The sequence below is a fragment of the Tenrec ecaudatus genome, chromosome 1, assembly GCF_050624435.1.
Source record: "Tenrec ecaudatus isolate mTenEca1 chromosome 1, mTenEca1.hap1, whole genome shotgun sequence".
Classification (NCBI taxonomy): domain Eukaryota; kingdom Metazoa; phylum Chordata; class Mammalia; order Afrosoricida; family Tenrecidae; genus Tenrec; species Tenrec ecaudatus.
Genome location: NC_134530.1, coordinates 59,445,126 through 59,466,412, shown reverse-complemented (window position 1 = coordinate 59,466,412; position 21,287 = coordinate 59,445,126). Strand labels below are relative to the sequence as shown.

The 21,287-nt window shown below is 39.5% G+C and overlaps 1 protein-coding gene across 4 annotated transcripts in view; it reads left to right on the top strand.

Annotated features, from left to right (window-relative positions):
• The window catches only part of KIAA0319L (KIAA0319 like), a 132,117-nt gene that overhangs the window by 18,379 nt on the left and 92,451 nt on the right, over positions 1-21,287 (top strand). The window lies entirely within an intron of this gene.

Below are 21,287 nucleotides of genomic sequence, written 5' to 3'. Positions count from 1 at the left end.
TCCAACAGATTAAGCCTCTCTGTTCGGTACAGCAGAGTATTAGAGAGTTCATTTGTCATTGTATAATTAAACCACGTTCTTCAGTCACCCTTATCACTGTATTTTAAGGTTATATTTTGATCTTCATCGACCTCCAACTGCCAGTTTTCATTTTGTTGATTTTTTAAAATAATACTTTATTGTGATTTAGGTGAAAGTTTACAAAGCAAATTGATTTCCCATTCAATAATCTTTACGCCACTTTATTTCTTCACTTTGGTTTCATCCCGTTCACTGTGCCAGCAATCTTCTCTCTTCCTCCCTGAGTTTTCTGTTTCTGTTTGCCTGCTCCCCTGTCTATATCTGCCATCTGCACTTTGCTTTTGGGCAAATGGTGCCCTTTTGGTCTTGTATAGTTGATCTTTCAAAGGTACACATTGCTCTCAGGTGTTATTTTTTACATTATAGGCCTATTATTTGACTAGATTGTAATCTCTGGCAATAGGTTCGGTTCCAAGTTGGAAAGGTGGGCCATAGTCCTTAGGGGTTCTACCAGGCTCTATTAGACTAGTAAGTTAGGTTTTATTTAAAATTTTGTTTTTATAGTGTGTCCCACTCACCATTGCTGGTTAGAGTGAGACGTAGTTGTAGTTTGGTACCATCTAGATCATAGGGGTCCCAAACATATTTGGCCTGATGCACCCTTTTCAGAAAAAAAAAATAGCGCCCTCTGGCAATGAAAAACGTTTATACAATAACTCATAATCCAGAGTATCTCAGTGTTAAACTCTCACTGCCATTGAATTTATTCTAACTCATAATGACCCTATAAGACAGGGTGAGTTTCTAATTCATTACAGAAGTAGAAGCCTCATCTTTCTCCTATGGAGTGGCTGGTAGTTTTGAACTGCCCACCTTGTGGTTATCAGTCCAACCAATAACCATGACACCACCAAGGCTCCTAGGGTAAAGTGTAGGTATCTGCTTATGCCGCCCTCTTAGATGGCCCCAGTGCCCCTGAAGGGGGTTAGCACCCACTTTGGGAAACACTGGTCTAGTTCTTTGGATATATTAGTCCTTTGGACTATTGTTTCCTTTATTCTTTTTTGTTTTGTTTTCACTCTGCTCCTGAAGGGAAGAGACCAAATGTCATATTGATGGCCACTTTTAAGCTTTCAATACCTCAGAGGGTAGGGTGTAGAACATTGTCTTTATGTTTACCACTTGTCCTGGATGATCTTTGAGATTATGTCATGATTTATTTTTAATTGGTCATAAACTCTGGGTGAGAAAAATTAATTTTCACTGTTATCCTCTTCCCCAATGCTACACCCCAGAGACTGAGAATAAGGCCAATGACAACCAACAACCTCTTGGTTTCTCAGAGGTCTTTCCCCCACTAATTGCCCTTCTTTTGTTTTCATAAATGCTTGCTTTTTTGAGGCCAAAGTAAATGCTTCTGGCACAAGAGGCATTGTGGGGGCTGGGGGGGGGGGGGCTGGATTTCACTTTTCTTCTTTTGCCCCTATCATTTGGTTGTACTGTGAGGACCCTGCTGTACCAGTCAGACCAAGTGGTATTTTTTCCTTGGCCTTATTTTCAGAAGAAAAGCGTTTTTTTTCTGAGACTTTTATGGTTTTATATCCTGCTCACTGGGCACCTAATTTAAGGTAGATGACTAATGGAATATATCTTACAGCAATGAGCCTTCAGCAGGAACTTTCTGCTGCCAAACTGTCCTATATTCTTAACTACACTGCAGTACAGGAAGGTAATACATTATTAATCCTAAATCTGTCTCTTCAGATTGGAGGATAATGACTTGAGTACGTGGCAGCTGGGGGTAGGTAGAGGTTTTTGGCCGCAAGCACAATCTTGCAAACTTTTTGATTCTAAAATTTAGTTAGCTTTGAGCAAGTCTGAAGGATCTTGTTTCTCCTGATTTTATTGGCCTAAGACCAATCTGGAGCTTTTAAAGTTGGCCTCTCTCCCAGTACAATGGAGTCATTGTCTCTCGATTAAACACTTTTCAGTAAAAGACAATCATCTTCAGTACTTCTTTCTATCTTGGAAAACTAGAATTTGTTGGAGTCCTTCTGCCATTTAGAAATTCTATACAAACACAACCTTATTTCCTAACGGGTGTGACAAAGTGAAAAGGAATGAGGAGCGGAATAATTGGACAGTAAATCCAATTCAGTGTAAAAGCTATTTTAAATGGTCTCTCCTAAAGAATTCTTCAAGGGTGGAAATAAAAAGACAGCGGAGGGATTTATAAAATGAAATTACAATTGCAGAGCCAAAGCATAACCCTTCCACTTATTTCTGAGTTTGTATAAGATTTTCAGTAATTGGAACAGCTCAAGGCATTGAGTAATTGAAATAGTTGAAGGCACTGTGGCATTTGTAGAAACATATTTATAAGCCATGTTATGGTAGGTGTTTAAATACCTATTCTCAAGTATTTAATAGTATTGAAGAGTTCGTGTCAAAACAGGTAGTTCTTGGTTTGAGGACTTAAATAAACAAATAATTAAAAAAAACAAGTAGAATTCACATAATATAAAATTAGCCATTTTAAAGTGAATAATTCAATGGCATTTAGTACATTTCCAGTGATTTTCTTTTAAACTATCACCTCTATCTAGTTCCCAACCATTTTCATCACTCCAAAGGAAAATCCTGTACCTATTAAACAGTTGCTCCCTACCCCTTGCCCCTGGAAACTACCAATTTGTGTTCAGTCTATGGTTTTACCTATTTTGGATATTTCATATAATTGGAACCATATAATATGTCATCTTTTATGACTAGCTTCTGTCACTTAGCATATTTTCAAGGTTTATCCATATCTTAGCATGTATCAATCAGTATTTCATTCATTTTTATGGCTGAATAATATTATGTTGTAAGTATATACTACTATACTTTGTTTCTGTTAATCCAGTTATGGACATTTGGGTTGTTTCCACATACTGTCCATTGTGAGTAGTGCTGCAATGGACATGCATGTACAGGTACTTTTTTTTTTTTTAAACATTTTATTAGGGGCTCATACAACTCTTATCACAATCCATACATATACATACATCAATTGTATAAAGCACATCCGTACATTCTTTGCCCTAATCACTCTCAAAGCATTTGCTCTCCACTTAAGCCTTCTGCATCAGGTCCTCTTTTTTTTTCCCCCCCTTTTTTCCCCCCTCCCTCCCCACAGGTACTTGTATGAGTACCTTTTTCAGTTTTGGGGAATTTAAGGGTCTGGCTTTTGAATGTCCTCTTAAAAATTTTTTTTATTACAGTTGAGTTATTTACCTTGTTGCTTGGCTGGAACCAGACAGTCTGGTTCCAGAATCTGTTCCCTAACTACCATGCAAAAGACTAAAGATTGGATTCCCGTTCTGCTGTATCACTTAAGAGTTTTCTTAAGAAACCTTATCCCTGGAGTAAAGATCCTGCAGCCACTTTTGATACTGGACAATGCTGGTAAGTTTCAGAGAAAAGTTGTAAGAATTGGCTATTCATCAATTGAGTAAGAGACAGGAGGCAAAATGACCAAGAATATGGAGCCTGGACTCTGAATCAGACAGGCCTGAGTCTGAGTGCAGGTTCTCTTGTGTGCTGGGACATGTTACTGAAATCCATCAGTTCCTCATCTTTGAAGTGGGAATGGTAGTGCCTCACATAGGATTGTTGTGAGGAATAACTAACACACCTGTTAGAAGTGCTTAGTCTATTCCTAGATGCACAAATGACCATTCAGCAAATCTTCATAACAGTTTCAATTAGATAAACATAAAATCTAATTTGGTTAACTCCTGTGTAACCCTAAGGAGACCCAGGAAGGTAGCACTAAGTTTGAGTTCTCTGTTGGCTTCTTGGATGCCTGTCCAGTGAATTCTTAGCCTGCACATTACAAAATATAGCATAGACAGCTGCTTTTTCCACATTGTCAGGAAAAGTAAGCCTCCATGTTTTCAGGCCTAAGACTGGTTGATGGTCATAAAAAGGGTGAGCTATAGAGTATGTTTTCTATAGTTGTACCATGTCATTAAATAGACCAGCTGTTTCTTCTAGCCAAGGAGACTTTTCTGGAAGAAGACTGTTGTACTACCATGACACACACAGCCCTCCTCACCTTCAGTCCTGGTCTACATCCACATCCACCAACACTGATTGGCTTATCCTTGGCCAGGTTGGCCTTTTTGTCAGGACAGTGGGTTTTTTGTTTTGTTTTAAATCATTGTATTGGGGGCTTGTACGACTCTTAACACAATCCATACATCCATCCATTGTATAAAGCACATTTGTCCTTTTGTTGCCATCATCATTCTCAAAACATTTTCTTTCTACTTGAGTCCTTGCTATCAGCTCCTCATTTTCCCCCACCTTCCCTCACAAACCCTTGGTAATCTACAAATTATTATTTTCCCATGTCTTACACTGTCCAATGTCTCCTCTCTTCACTCACTTTTCTGTTGTCAGGATAGTGTTTTGGCTGGGTCTGATGCTATAGCACTTTGGGATTTTGTGTCAGAAGTCTCTTAGAGAGCTGTTAGTACTGGTACCTTCCTTCAAAACATTTATTGGGTTCCTACTCCAGATCAGGCACTATCCTGGACATGGAAACATAGTGATGAATATAAAAACAGTTGTGGCCTTGGCCCTCATGAGACTTGCGACTGTCTAGTGCTAACTTTGCCATTCTTGGGGAACAGAAACATCTCTTTGAGAGGTAATGTTACTGATAACAAGATTCCCTCCAAAGAGGCTTAGGCCTCCTTATGGTTCCAATATAATGTGATGATCGTAGGGATAACAGAGATAGCCTTTGCAGGATCTAGGCAATTTGGTGTCTCAAGCTAGTCTCAATGAAGTAACCTCGGTGTCATGTAAGTTAAGTTCCTGTCGTGTCTCTAGTTTTCCTTTCAATCCAGTCTACTCTCTTTGCACTTAATAACCTTATTAAGCAGTCAGGGTGGGCATCTGGAGAGGTGGAAAAAGTGCTCCCGTTGCAGTCTGTGCCACTAATTCAGAGTGGTTATCCTTTGGTGATTTCATGGGTATTTGATCTGTCTGCCTAGTCTGCCCTTGAAGGTCTTTGCTGCATCAGGCTTGTGGCTTGGCCCTTAAGTGGATGGTTCCCAATGACTAGAATCAGGTGATTACTCAATTACTACATAAATCATAAGCTTCCTTGGGTCAGTCACAAAAGCATTTTGTAAAATACCCTGAGTTGAGAAAGAATTACAGCCATCTCTGAATGGAGAGTTAGGAACTCAGACACTGTCCAAAAAAAAGCAAAAGCAGAGAGGAGTGTGAGTACACAGTCTAGTTTACCACCCCCACCCCCCACCCCGTTTCCTTTTTAAGCCTTCCAACAGATCACAGGAGTTTTAGGAATGTTCTCTCTCTTCCAACTGGCTTAGCATTATGCTTTGATTCTAATCCAGCAACACATTTGAATTTGAAATAAATATATGCTCATGATTTCTCTTACTTTTAGGTAATAGGGGGAGTGACTAGTATCCCCAGACCTGGGAAATGGTACGTTCAGGTGGATTTAGTTTAACTCTTGTAACTTCAATTTCCAATTCAGGACATATTTTAAAAGGACTGCTATCCTGCCTGGTAAGAAATGGCTCCTCTGGGTTTGTTGGTATGGCTCAGTGTTCATTGTCCTTCACTGAGGGCAACCACCAAGTCAGCTGGAGGCTTTTGGAAGTGGTCTGCTTAGAATGAGTGAGTCTTAATTGGGATAAATGAAGCAACCTTGCCTTGTGAAGCTGAAGAGCCAGACTCCATTTCAGGAAGTTGAGTAATCTGCATCCTGCTGGGTCAGTCTGAGACATTTTATCTAAAGCAAAACAGCCTCTTGTGCTGAAGCAATGCCCAGCACGTCTTCTACCTGCACTTTCTGCTGCTTGGTTTTCAGAATCACTCCCAGCTATGCTCCCCAGAGTAGGCTTAGAAAAGGCACCCTGGCAGTTCTCACAGTATATTTTTCAAATTAGGAAGTGGATTTTCATATTATCCCTGTATGAAAGGTGAAAGGATGGGCTTGGCCTCTAAACTCAGGTAAGCTGACCTCTTGCTGGGTCATTTGTCCAGAAGGGTCAAGGCAGAAGCACGTTCTCCTGCCGTTCCCTGGAGACTTTTTTCTCTGATAGCATATCCTCCTTTCCTCTCTCAAGCTGTTTTGATTGAGCTGTTTTGCCTCCACTCTTTCATTGTTCATGTGGGGGATGCTGTCTTGGCAGCATGGCTTCCTCTGCAGTAGCAAGGAAATGGTAAGAGTGAAGGCCCTCTGTGGTAGGATGTGCTTCCAGAGATTTTTCCTGTGGGTCTTGAGGATCATGAGAGAGAGAGAGAGAGAGAGAGAGAGAGAGAGAGAGAGAGAGAGAGAGAGAGAGAGAGAGAGAGAGAGAGAGAGAGAAAGTGAGACACCTTTGTTTTTGTGTTCCTCACATTACCCTGTCAAGGACAAATGTCACTTCTGAAGCAGTCATTCCCATATTACACACTCATGAGGATAAGGAAAGGGCAGTTCTTTGTGGCTAGAGAGAGCTAGCCACTAGGTTATTTGGTAATCTATTTGGTAGTCTTGACCAATTTAACCAGAGTTTTATTCTTTTAAGTAGAATGTGTGAATAAGTGGAGGCATAAGAGAAAGGTTCATCTAAGTTCAGTTTATAAAAATGAACTCTGTTAAAAGTCAGATGTCTCAGTAAATGAATCAAAACAATACTGAATTATCTGAATGTCAGTTTTGCGTTATAATGATGACTTTAATTAGTTACATTTTTCTAATATTTGTGATCTCTGGTTCTTTATGTGTATTTTATTTATGTGTTTTCATTGCCCTAAAATACACATATCACATTTCTAATGCCTTCTTCTATGGGTGTTTAATTAAAATCATTACTGATAATTAATACATAGGCAGACTGTGCATACTGTAGATTTATACATTTCAGGCCAGCAAACACTGTACTAAGCTAAATAAAACTCAATTTCTGCCACTGTGGAGGCAGAACTATATGCATAAACATGCTAATTTAAAAACTACATGATAAATGCCAAGATGTGCTATGAGAGCACAAAGAATGGGGACAGGTGGCCCACACGACCCTTATCCTCCTCTACCTTGAGTCTAGAACTAGTTGGTGCCCAGCTACCACTACTAATTATTGACCAGGAACACAGTGGAAGGTTCTGGCTAAAAACCCACTGTCTAGTTGATTCTACTCCTTAGGGTTTATGAGATGATAAATCTTCACAGGTGCAGACAGCTTCATCTTTCTTTTGTGGAGCAGCTGGTGGTTTTGAACAGCTGATTAGCAGCCCATTTCTTGACCCACTATCCTACTCCAAGCTCACTGCCATCGAGTCTAGTATTCCTTAAAGTCCCAGTTAAAATGGGTGAAAATTGTAGATAAAAAATTGTTAGTTTGGATTGACTAGAGAAATCTAGGGAAACTCATGTGTAAGAAAGAGCTTTATAAAGAAGAGCAATTTGAATATTGAGAAAACATCCCAGCCCAGTCCAGATCAAGTCCTTAAGTCTGATATGAGCCCATATGTCTGATACAATCTATAAATTCCTCTTCAGACTCATGAAGCACATGCAATGACACCAAAGGCAGGAAGATCACAGGCCAGTGGTGAAAAGTCTTGTGGATCTAGTAGCAGCAGAAGCATCTCAGCACTGGCAGGGTCTCCACGTGGCTCCTCCAGCACCAGGGCTCTGGCTGCCATCAGCATAGTGCCATCAGGCTCATCATTGTCAGTAATGTCTCACAGGGAGTGACAGTGTCCTGCCTCTAGCGAGCTATTTATCTTCTTAGCTTCTCCAAATGAGGTCATCAAGCTGAGACCTGATTGACAGGCTAAACTCCACCCCTTTACTTTTCAGTCTCCAATTGACAACACATTATGTAACTCTACCACATAAACTAAAAACAGACTGGAAAGAGAATGGAGGAGCCCCTGAAACTATTGCTCTATAACCTTCCAACTTGAAACTGAGTACACTCTTGGAGCCAAAATTTCAGCTAAATATGAGGTCTATAAAATAAATGGTAACACTCGAGAAGAATGTACTCCTTAAAACAATCAACTATATGAGGAGGCAGGGAGGGACGGTAACACCAGGTGTTTAGAAAGTGGGAACCCAGGCTGGGGAAAGGGAAGTACTGACACATTGCAGGGATTGTAACCAATGTTACCCACTAATTTGTATATGAGTAATTGATTAGAAAACTAATTTACAATGTAAACTTTAACCTAAAGCACAACGAAATGCTCAAAAAGAAGAGTGTATGCTACAAACAGAAACCTAAACACTGATGCTCACAGTAGCACTTTTCACAATAGTCAAAAGGTGTAAACAACTGACATGTCCATCAACAGATGAATACATAAATGCAGTGTGGTGTACACACTCATAAAGAGAAATCAATACCTAATGTAGGCTGCAACATAGACAGACCTTGAAAACATTGTACTGAGTGAAATCAGTCAGCTACAAAAGGATAAATGTTGTATGATCTCACTTACACAAAGTAAACAAATGTATAGAAACCAAAGATGACTAGTGACTTCTCGGAGGTGAGAGGCTTTTTACTTGTATGTTAAGTTTTCCGTAACAGTGATAGAATGAGCTGAAAAGAACAGCAGAATGATCACACAACTTGAAGAATGTAGTCAGTATTGCTGAATCACACATGCAGAAATTGTTGAGCTGTCACATGGCATGCTTTATTATGTGTACTTTCACCACAATGAGCTGAAAAATGGTCCAGAGGGGGGATAAAAAGCACTGAGCTGGGGTGACCTTCATGGATTTGAGGAAGAGCCTAACCCAGTTCGGTAGCAGAATGGTGAGACATGTGATATTCTAATTTCTTTGAATCTTCTTCCAGATTAATGTGAAATGTTTTTAAAAATCTGCAGATTTTTAGTTCTTTATCTCAGAGGGAGGGAGGGATGGAGGGAAGAGTCTGTGCAGCTCTGTAAAGGCTAGAGAATTAAAGCCCTAAGGAAATTATTTCTGTGCCGATACAGATTGGCTTTGATTTAATTTAAATAAACTGGCTCTCAAAAATTCTAAGAATACTAACTACTCACACAGTTTCTCTTTCATTTACACACAGATGAGAAAGCATCTGTAGCTCTGCATTTTATTTGCTATAAGCAAAAAGTGGTTTGAGATATTTAAGTATCCAAAGCTTGGTTGTATTGCATCCTCACATGTCCCAGTTCAGCCCACAGCAGAATTCAATTTTTTATTTTTTTATGACACTTACATAATACTCCAAAACGAGAGGCTTTTAATGGGTGGATTGATATAAACTTTTCCCTTATTGGTCATAACTGCTGAAATAATACTTCATGGTTAGTTTTATTATTTTCTTATTTCTTCCCAAGTTTACAGCTATTTAATTTATGTATCGCTACCAAAGGCCCTCTAAATGACTTCTTTAGGAACACGAAGCAAGTCATCAAAAAACAACCAAACAAAAGCTTTTCAAAACCTAACAGTGTTCTGATTCCAGGTTCACTGTGTAGGTTTTCAGAGCTGGTATGATTGAGATGAATACAGATACTTTATCAGCCTGCAATCAACTACAGGCTCTTAACAATGTAGATGTCCAAGTGGGCTATAGTGGGACTTGCTGGATCCATGACATCATATCTTATGTTTTTTCTTTTAGAATCTTTTCTTTTCTTTTTGGAACCACTTTCCTCTACAGGCCAAGTTTGTCTATTATCACTTGATACCTGTGCTTTTTGAAGTACAAAGACAGTATTCTTTAGGGGGGTGTCGGCTCCTTCATGCTGTGGCTTGGAGGCGTGCTCTCTTTGCTGACAGCATTCTGCGGAGTCTTTTAGTCATAAGGTGGTGGGAGCAAAAGCGAAGCAGGAAATTCTAAGTACATCATATGCAGCAATGTAACCCCCTAGATACAGCTTTTTCAAAAAAGTGGTTTAATCATTAGCCTTCAATCTGCATTTAAATATGATAAAGCCCTCAGTGACTGGATTGTTTCTAAGCAGGTGACTTTATGGTAGCATAGCTATTTTCAGCTACACCAGCATTTTGATTAATACTCTCACTTATAACATGGTTGTGAAAAATGTGTTTGGGCTAAACTTTGACACATGGGTCTTATGTAGCTTACCAACTATATCCAATCAATGCAAACTTTGGATTTGTTAATAAGAATTGGTGGAAGATAAAGTTTTTAGAATTGTGATAGAATGGTGTCTATGTTTTCACCTAAGGGAACTGAACTTTGAGGAGTTTTTTCTTTCTTATTATTGCTCTGAAGGAGGGTGGAGGAATGGAGAGCAGGCTGAGCTGGTTGTCATCAGTGATGGATGGCGATTTGCCTTGGGGAACAGGGAGGTTATTCTCCACCATTGTCTTGTTCAGAAAAATCTGTGGTAAATGCTTATCTTGCCTTTGAATGAAGTGGAGTGGTCCTTTCATAAGGAAAGATTGCTTTGTGTTTTGAAAGGGCTTTTTGTTTGTTTGTTTGTTTGTTTGTTTAGGATTTAGGCTGGAAGGGATGTTTCTAGCTGGTTATATTGTATTCAGTAATCTCCTCATTCCGTTAGACTTTTCTTTGGTTTCTCTCTTTATATTCTCATCATATTTTCCATTCAGTACTCTGACCAATTTAAATTCAAAGCCTTTATATATTATGTACTTTATTAATTTTGCTTTTTCTCTCTTGATTCTTCTTTCTTTAAGGAAAATAGCAGTAATGATCTTATTCTAGTGACTAACGGTCAAGTAATTTTGTAGTGTAACTGACATGTTTAGCTAAATTCTTGTTAGTTTGAAAAATAAACAAATTTAGGTATTTTTCTAAATTTTATTTAGAATATACACAGTGAAATAACTATTTTCTAACTTTTATTAATTTTGTTTAGAATATACATAGCAAATTAATTTTTCTAAATTTTATTCAATCCAACAGTTTCTTACATGTACAATTTAGTGACATTAATTACATTTTTCAAATTGCACAGTCATTCTCACCTTCTTTTTTGAGTTGTTCTTCCCTCATTAACATAAAATCATTATCCCTAAGATTTTTAGTTTTTTGAGTTGTCAATTTGATCCCATAATTGGTTTGTAAAAAGAGCATAATTCTCAAGTCAGACTTTTTTTTAACCAGTTAAGCTAAACTGTTGTTTGGTTTTTAGTAACTTAAGGGAATATTTACAGTTTAGGTTTAAAGATGATCTCAGTTTCAGTAAGACAGCAGTTCTCAATCTGTGGTCGTAACCCCTTTGGGGTCGAATGACTCTTTCACAGGGGTTGCCCAATTAATAACAGTAGCAAAATTACAGTTATGAAGTAGCAGTGAAAACAATTTTATGGTTGGGGGTCACCACAATATGAGGAACTGTATTAAAGGGTTGCAGCATTAGGAAGGTTGAGAACCACTGCTCTAGGAAGTCTAGAGTCTGTCAGAATTTGAACTTCTAAAAAAAAGAAAAAAGAATTTGAACTCCTGTTTTGCATTTCTCCCTTTTGATCAAGATTTTTCTATAACACCTTTTTTGATAAATGTTTACTAATGGTAACCAGGTGCCATCTAATTCTTCTGTTCTTGGAGGCCATCTTCCTCCTATTCCTGACTCTTCTTCTATTGTTCCAGGTGAATAAAGACCCACTCAAAGGAGCCGTAGTGGTGTAATGGGTTACTCATTGGGCTGCACCATAAGGTTAGCAGCTCAAAACTACCAGGTGCTCTGTGGAAGAAAGATGAGGCTTTCTATTCCTGTATAGAGTTACAGTCTTGGAAACCTACAGGGGCAGTTTTGTCTTGTCCTACGGGGTCAGAATTGACTTAATGGCAGTGAGTTTGGTCTTATGAAACTATGACTCTAAATCTCTAAGTCAAGGAACAAAATCTCATGAGGTGTTTGTTTATATTCAGCCTCAGCAGCTGCTTTGTTGTAAGTATATCACACGACTTGTGTCAGTTCAATCTTATATAGGTGTGAAAACAAAATTATTTAAAGTGAAGTTGTCGAGTACATGTCAGACATCACATACAGAGATACAAGATATAATCCCAGCACCAAAAGAGGTCAAAGTGTGTGATCTAATGAGAGAAGGTATGTAGGATACATAGAAAAGTGTCATAGGGTGAAGCTTTTATTGGGGAAGCCTTCCTGGAAGAAATGGTGCCTGAGTTGACATGAAGTGTAATTAAAAACAATAACATTTATATGTGACTGTGTGCTGGCATGGAGAAGGGAGCCAGTGGAAGGGCCTGAGGGCTCGGCCCCAATCCCAGCTACATGAACAACTGCCCCTCCCCCCAGAAGAATTTACATTAGAGAACAGCATTGAAGCTGCAGCTCAGGGAGAAGGACATGTTTAATCAGAGCACATGGGAGCAAATGAATGGGGAGGAAGAGAGTGTGGAACACATCCTGGTCTACCAGGCCTGGAGGACAATATCCCCGCTCCAAACAGCCAATGCACAGAGCGGACCATATGGCTGATCCCACTATGAGACATGACGTCCCTTGCTGACCCATGGCCCTACGGGGGACAACACTGGAGACTCAGTGTCAGGAATGGCCCAGACTGACCTTGTGACACCGAGGCAAAACACTAAAGGCATGCAACAGAGCAATGGGGGTGATGGGGGGGGGGAGCAGGGAGCAGAGCAGGGGAGCTCCCAAGGGAGTACAAAGGATAGACTTTGGGGCCAAAGCATGGCACCCCATCGGACTTGACTGGAGGACATGCCTAGAGGTCAAAAATCAGACCTTGATCTATTTACAAGTTTTTCTTTTTTTTTAATTAATTAATTTTTTCTTGGTCATTGGTTTTCTTTTTTATTGTCAGAACTATCTATATAAGATAGGCTGGGTGAACAGTCTGGAGGAGAAAACAACGGGACTGATGGTTCTGGGGGGACATGGGGGAGAGGGAGGCGGAGGAAAGGAGGTGGTGTTGACCAACCCAGGGACAAGGGAGCAACAAGTGATCCAAAATTAGTGGCAAGAAGGGTGTGAGAGGCCTGGTAGGAATTCAGCAAGGGCAATGTAACAGAAATTATTGAAACCCAAATGAAGGCTGAGCATGATAGTGGGACAAGAGGAAAGTAAAAGGAAATAGAGGAAAGAACTAGGAGGCAAAGGGCATTTATAGAGGTCTAAATACAGGCTTGTAAATATGCTTATATAGGATGGTGGGGAAATAGATCTACGTGCATATATTTATAGGTTTAGTATTTAGGAGGCAGATGGACATTGGACCTCCATTCAAATACTTACTCAATGCAAGAACACTTTGTTCTATTAAATTGGCATTCCATGATGCACACCTTCCCGACACGATCACTAAAGACAAAGCGGGTGCATAAGCAAATGTGAAGAAAGCTGATGGTGCCCGGCTATCAAAAGACATAGTGTCTGGGATCTTAAAGGCTTGCAGATAAGCAAGCAGCCATCTAGCTCAGAAGTCAAAAAGCCCACATGGAAGAAGCACACCAGGCTGTGTGACCACAAGGTATAGAAGGGACCAGGTGTCAGGCGTCAAAGAACAAAAAATCATATAAATGGGTGCCCACCTTCCCAGTATCACTGAAGACAAATGTGTGCATAAGCAAATGTGGTGAAGAAAGCTGATAGTTCCTGGCTATCAAAAGATACAGTGTCTGGGGTCTTAAAGGCTTGAAGGCAAATAAGCGGCCATCTAGCTCAGAAGTAACAAAACCCACGTGGAAGAAGCGTTCAGGCTAGCAACGATGAAATACAACATTCCTCTACTTCTTAAATGCTTCCTTTCTCCCACTATCATGATACCAATTCTGCTTACAAATCTGGCTAGACCAGAGGATGTATGATGGTACAGGTAGGAACTGTAAACACAGGGAATCCAGAACAGATGATCCCTTCAGGACCAGTGGTGAGAGTGGCAATACCGGGAGGGTGGAGGAAAGGTGGGGTAGAAAGGGGCAACTGATTACAAGGATCTACATATAACCTCCTCCCTGGGGGACAGACAACAGAAAAGTGGTTGAAGGGAGACGTCAGACAGTATAAGATATGACAAAATAATAATAATAAATTATCAAGGGTTCATGAGGGGAAGGGTGGTGGGGAGGGAGGGGGGGAAATGAGGAGCCGATATCAAGGGCACAAGTTGAAAGTAGATGTTTTGAGAATGATGATGGCAACAAATGTACAAATGTGCTTGACACAATGTATGGATGGATTGATTGTGATGAGTTGTGCAAGCCCCCAATAAAATGATTAAAAAATATAACAAAAGCTAATTATGCTGGCAGCTAATATTTACTGAGCTTTTACTATATGTCAAACTTTGTATTAAGTACTTTTCATAAATTATTTCCTTTAATATCTATAATAGCCTTGTGAGAATAGGTACCATTTTTATCACTCTTTTTTACATGAAGAAACTGAGAAATGTACCCTCAAGTGACACAGCTAGTAAGTGACTAGGTTGAATTTCATATCCAAGCAGTCCTATTTCAGGGACCAAGCCTTAAACCAGAGATTTGTGAAGTGGGGGCCAAAAGATGAGGTGAGAACAATTATGGAACAGGGCTGTCCTATGGTGTGCGTTATGAAGTTTTCTTTTGGAAAGATATTTTGGACTTACTTTTTTAAGCTTCTGTGTAAACTTCACTTTGGCACTGGACATGTTTTCTTATTAAACTAAGACTAAATGAGAGAGGTTTTCATTTTCTATTAATACTTTTAGTTATTTTGCTTTAAGTAGGTAGCTAATAAGGACTCTCCACCTCCTTTTCCTGTTAGTATTGTTCTCTTTTAAGGAGATGTGATACTAGTTTTTCTTTCATCAGCAATTGACTAGAATCCAGTGTGTTTGAGCTACATTAGCAGAAACTTGTTTTCTTCAATCAAGAGTTACTGTGAATAGTAGCTGAGAGGTATCTGTTGGGGAGGTGGTTCCATGGGGAGTTTTTGTCTTGATCAGAATGGTCTTTGAGAAAAATGGAAACACTACAGTCAAGAGAAAGGAGTCAGGATATGAACTCCTATTAATTCTTACTTAGAATTTAGTTTCAGCAAAGTACCTACACTCAAAACATTTAACAAACTGTGTTCTTAACAAAGATAGGCACACAGAAAAGGCAATAAGTAGTAATTATTTTCTGTTCAAAGGGCTGCTTTTTGAGGCAACTGTTACCTTTCAATGCAACCTCTGTACTGTTGAGGGAAAAAAGTGTTAGCCCTTTTGAAAAGAAGGAGAGAGGGCCATGGTTATTACCCTGGCTTTTTCCACCCTTCAAAAGATTTCGTCACCTCCTCTACCTTACTTTCTGAATATGTTCAGGAAGCTGATGTAGAGAGCAAGGTGGAACCATTTTGTATTTGTTTGTAGTGGGTGTGCAGGTGACAGACATGTTGGAAGGTGGAAAGGCCCCCTGAGGTGGCTTGTTTTTGAACAGTTTCTATAAGTTGTTTTTGGGTTTGGTAACATGCCCACTTTCCTGTGGCAGCCATCTTGGCTGAGACCCAATGCTCTGAGAGAATGCATACTTTTGATAATTGCTGCCGGAAGACAGATGGTGTGGAGTCATAGTTCAGTTACTGAATACAGCACTGAATTGAAAGCTTTTTCCTTACTGCTTGATAATAGTTCATTACAGGTACAATTTCAAGGGAAAGCTTTCAGTGGCATTCTTGATAATTTTTAAGAACTTGAATTTGTAATAAAATTTTGAGATTTCATTTTTTAAAAAGGTAGCACTCGATGTATGGATTGGTATAACAGCTGTAAGAGCCCCCAATAAAATGGTTTATTAGGGAAAAAAAGAAAATACTTAACAGTGTCAAAACCCCACAGGATCAGTTCTACCCTGCCCTATGAGTTCATTATGAGTCAGAATTGATTCAATGACTGTGACTGGACTTTGAAAAGGAAATTAAAACATTGATTTAAGTTGTCAATTAAAAAAAAAGTAGCTCTCAATGTGGAAATTATATGCAAATTTTGCCTATAAGACACCCTAATCATATTACTGTTTTCAAGCAGAAACTTGGTTCCCTTGTCCTTCCTCACCCAAGAGAATAATTTAGAAGCTGTTCTGATTTTAAATATACTTAAATAATACTGGTAGGTAATATTCTGTACTCCCATTCCTACCTTCTCAGCTCTTTCATATGGCTGAATTTGGTTTGAGTGTGAATTCCCTGAGACTTCAACAGTATGGCTCCTAAGATAGTGTTCTGCTCAGCTTCCCTGTTTGGTTGCCAGCAGTGCAGTTTCCAAGTTTGCTCTAGAAGTCAAGCTTGTTACCTGAGACTTTAAAATGCCAGAGGCAACAGCACTGTCTCTAAATATTCCAAGAGTTGCTCACAGCTTCCTAAAGGTATTTGATGATTTTTCTCCTGACAATAAATCATATATTCTGTAAACTTTTTCACTCTTCTGTGTGGAATTATGAAACCTGAACTAGATTTTGGGCCAGACTTATTAGAAGTCTGCCTTTTGAGAGGTGGTAATGTTAAGTAAGCATTGCTAGTCCCTGAGCCTCTGTTTTGGAGACCCTCCAGCTAATGCATATGGAAGCCCTGTCTCCTCTGCTTTGCCATGGTTGTAGGAAGAAAGTAATTGGCTCAGCACTGCTTCCTCCAGCCCCCTTTTTTCTCACGTTGAGTAATATTTCTTCTTCGTGCTCTTCCCAACAGTGAGCTCCAGACTTTCCCAAAGGGTTTTCAATCTAAGGTTCTACCAACTATAAGCCCCCCTGCCCCTTATTTTTTTTAAAACGATTTAATACTGCTTTTGTTTGGGCCCTGGGAGCAGAGCCAGGCTGTGGTGGCGTGGGCAGGGAGAGGAACTGATCTAAAATTGGATCTTATTTTCATCTTACCTTTTATCCAAGTTACTTCTAGAATCCAATATTGACTCTACCAGTACTTTCCTGCTTCCTCCTCTCATGAACTGCTTTTCCCAAGAGTAACAATAATGCCTTTCGTTTGTAAGTACTACAGCATTCAAAGCATTTTTGTATTCATTGCCTCATTTGAGCTTTGTAACAATTCTATAGGTGGTAAAGGAAGTGTGCTCAATTATATAACTAAGAAAAATGAATCTTAGAGAGGTTAACTTTGTTTTCAGAGGATAAATTTCCAGTAAGTGATATTCTTAGAGCTGAAACTAGAACCATGTCCTTTAACTGTTAGAGTTCATTCTAGGAGGGAGAACTATGTATGGTACAGTCAATGAAGGTAAAATATTTTCCATTCTATACATTTTTATTAGTGAACTTATACTGGAGTGAGATTAAATTACATTTATGATTATTTTTTAATTTGGTCAAGTCTCATTAACTAGGTATGTGAATTGAGAGATTAGTGAACTACCCATATTTAGTTGGAAATAGTAGGATTAATTAATTATTTAAACAAAATTATAGCCAACTAACCTTCCCCAGGTCTCATGATTCTTTTGCTTGTAATCATTGTCAAAGATACAAATGTTTCTAATCATCTGCCCTATCTCCCAACAAATATTCCCTTGATCTAAGACAAAGGATCGAATTGTCAGATAAGATTCACTTGAATTATAGAGCTCTTACCCATTACTAGGCTTTAGTAGTCATTTTAAACGTTCACTGCCATCTTGTCTATTACAACTACTAGTGACCCTATAGGAAGCCTCGTCTTTCTCCTGTGGAGCTACTGGTGGTTTTGAACTGCTGACCTTGTGGTTAGCAGCCCATTGCATAACCACTATGCCACCCAGGCTACAGCAGTCCAACAATCAGGAGGTACAGGTCCTCCTCAGATTCTTTCTTCCCTCAGTGGACTTGTTATTTTTGGTCCAGTATAATGGATGTGGTCTCTAAATGAGGCCATGTAGGTCATTGCTCACAGCAGGGAAGTGTTTGGGTTATGAAACATTTCCCCTTAATACCCTAGATCATTGTATAGTTTGTGTGACATTCTCTGATGAGCTGTGGAAAACAAAAGACCTTCCCAGGACATTCAGTCTGACAGCCATTTTCCTCCCTGCTTTTATCTCTCTTTTCTTTCAAAGATCTAAATTTTATCAGAGCTGCTAGCAGCAATCAGGAGATAGGATGTTTTCTACCTTTTCTTTGACCTTGTAATCCCAGCAGTCCCCTTTTAACCATTTCCTTCAGGTCTAAATGTGTTTCTCCCAGATTTCATTGATGTTACATCCCCTGCAATTTGCTTCAGAGCTTTTGCCACTTTATGCCAAGGGATGGATAGGCAGCCATCTTTTCATCATCAGTTCCTTACCATATTTTCCCATCTTCTCCTTTTTCTGGCTGTACAGCACCTGAACTATGATGGGTTGTGAGTCTAATTTGACATCCCTGTATAACTTTGTGTCTTTCACCTCATCCTCACTTACCTCGCTTCTTCTCTCATTTTTTAACTGTGACAAGTTTAGAATCCACTGAGTTACTAAACGGCCTTTATACTCAGACTTGATAGTTAAGGCACTAGACAGAATGTTCTGAGCCCTGGTTTTAGAGAGAATTTTCTGAGTCCTGGAAAAAGACTTCCCTCTTGCTTGGAAGGAATGGCTGTTCATTCTTCCATCCCATGTACCTCTGAGTTTGGAGGTGGGATTAATGTCCTTATCACTCCTTACTGTCACTTCTTGAACATTACTCCTCCACTTTCATGTAAAAACTCCTGCTTTTTGAGATTTATAAAGCTACCCGTAATCATTACTCATCTACCAACCATCATTCACCTGCCTCATTAATTGTGGCATTTTGAACCGTACCTCCTTTCAAAGCCCTATCATCAACCCAGATTTCTTAGTATGTTCCATCTGATGCCTGGCCACCTCGTCTCTCGGTAGTTCATTTATTCATTCTTTCAGTGTTCCATTCATGCGCATGCGCACATGCACGATTTGTGTCTTCATTTAAAAATTATTTTGAATACAGTAGTATGTTAAGCTCTGTGTTAGCATTAAAGGTAGAATGGTGAGAAAAAAGATAGGCAAGGTTCTTTCATTCTTGAATTAACAGTGTAGTGAGGGAAAGACATTTAGTAAATGATCACACACATAAATATACGTTTATAAGTATTGTAACTGCTTTGACAGAAGCAAAAATGCCCAGAGTGTGGAATAGAGGTACCTGACCTACCATGGAAAGTCAGAGTAGGTCTCTCAGAAGGAGTGATTGTTAATCTGACACTTCATAGCTACCAAATTAAATAGAGAAAGAAAGATGACAAGAGTTCAGCAAGAGGAGCAGCACTTGCAATGGTGCAGTGGTGGGATGGAGCATGGTCCATGTAAGGAATGAAAGGATAGAGGGATGGAACATAGAGAAGGACGGAGAGTATAATAGGTGGTGGGGCAAGATCATGAAAGATGATTGTATTAAGGATTTTGGTCTTCATTTTAAGAACCCAGGGAAACGTTTGAAAAACATTATGTTGTTTAAATTTTTTTAATTATTTAAAGAGGGAACTGATTACAAGGATCTACATGTGACCTCCTCCCTGGGGGACGGACAACAGAAAAAGGGGGTAAAGGGAGACGCCGGATAGGGCAAGATATGACAAAATAATAATTTATAAATTATCAAGGGTTCATGAGGGAGGGGGGAGCGAAGAGGGAGGGGGAAAAAGAGAATTTGATGCAAAGGGCTTAAGTGGAGAGCAAATGCTTTGAAAATGATTAGGGCAAAGCATGTATAGATGTGCTTTATACAATTGATGTATGTATGGATTGTGATAAGAGTTGTATGAGTCCCTAATAAAATGTTGAAAATAAATAAATGCGCACATATATATTTTAAAGGTATAGAAGAGTAATGAGTAAATAAATTTCTCATTTCAGCCTGCCTTTCTTAAAGGCAACCATGCCAGTTTCTGGAATATTCTAAAAATGGTCTATACGTGCATATAATATTTGATACTGAAAGAGCGGGTTGCTGCTATATAACATATACCTAAAATGTGGACATGGTTTTCGAGTTGGCAGTGGATGGAGGCTGGAAGCATTTGAAGATATTAATATTAAGAAAACAGACTGTGGTGACTTGTATGTTACTGTGATGCTGGAAGCTACGCCATTGGTTTTTCAAATGCTACCAAGGTTAATCGTGCAGACAGGTTTCAGTAGAGCTTCTAAACCAGTGGTTCTCAACCTACCTAATACCGTGACCCTTTAATACAGTTCTTCATGTTGTGGTGACCCCCAACCATAAAACTAATTTTGTTGCTGCTTCATAACTGTAATTTTGCTACTGTTATGAAATATAAATATCTGATATATAGGATGTATTTTCTTTTTTTAATAAATCATTTTATTGGGGGCTCATACAACTTTTGCACAATCCATGCATCCATCCATTGTATGTCAAGCGCATTTGTACATCTATCACCCTCATCAGTCTCAAAACGTTTGCTTTCCACTTGAGCCCTCGGTATCAGTTCCTTATTTTTTGCTCTCCCTTTCTGTTCCCTCCTCCCTCATGAACCCTTGATAAAGTATTATTATTTTGTCATATCTTACACTGTCCAACATCACCTGTCAACCACTTTTGTGCTGTTTGTGCCCTAGGGAGGGGGTTATATGTAGATCCTTGTAATTGGTTCCCCCTTTCTACCCCACCTTCCCACTACCGCTGGTCCTGAAGAGGGCATCTGTTTTGAATTCCCTGTGTTTCCAGTTCCTATCTGTACCAGTGTACATCCTTTGGTCTAGCCGGATTCGTAAGGTAGAATTGGGATCATGGTAGTGGCGAGGAGGAAACATATAAGAACTAGAGGAAAGCTGTATGTTTCATTGTTGCTACACTGCACCCTGACTGGCTTGTCTCCTCCCCGTGACCCTTCTATAAGGGGATGTCCAGTTGCCTACAGATGGATTTGGGTCCCTAATCTGCACCCACCCCCACCACCTGTCATTCATAATGATATGATTTTTTGTTCTTTGATGCCTAATAACTGATCCCTTTAACACCTCATGATCACACAGGCTGGTGTGCTTCTTCCATTTGGGCTTTGTTGCTTCTGAGCTAGGTGGCTGCTTGTTTACCTTCAAGCCTTTAAGACCCTAGAGGCTGTATTTTTTGATAGCCGGGCACCATCAGCTTTCTTCACCACATTTACTATGCGCATATTTGACTTCAGCAATCCTATCAGTCAAGTGCGCATCATGGAGTGCCAGTTTAATAGAACAAAGTATTCTTGCATTAAGGGAGTACTTGAGTGGAGGCCCAATGTCCAGCAGGATGTATTTTCATTGTTACAAATTGAACATAGTTAAAGCA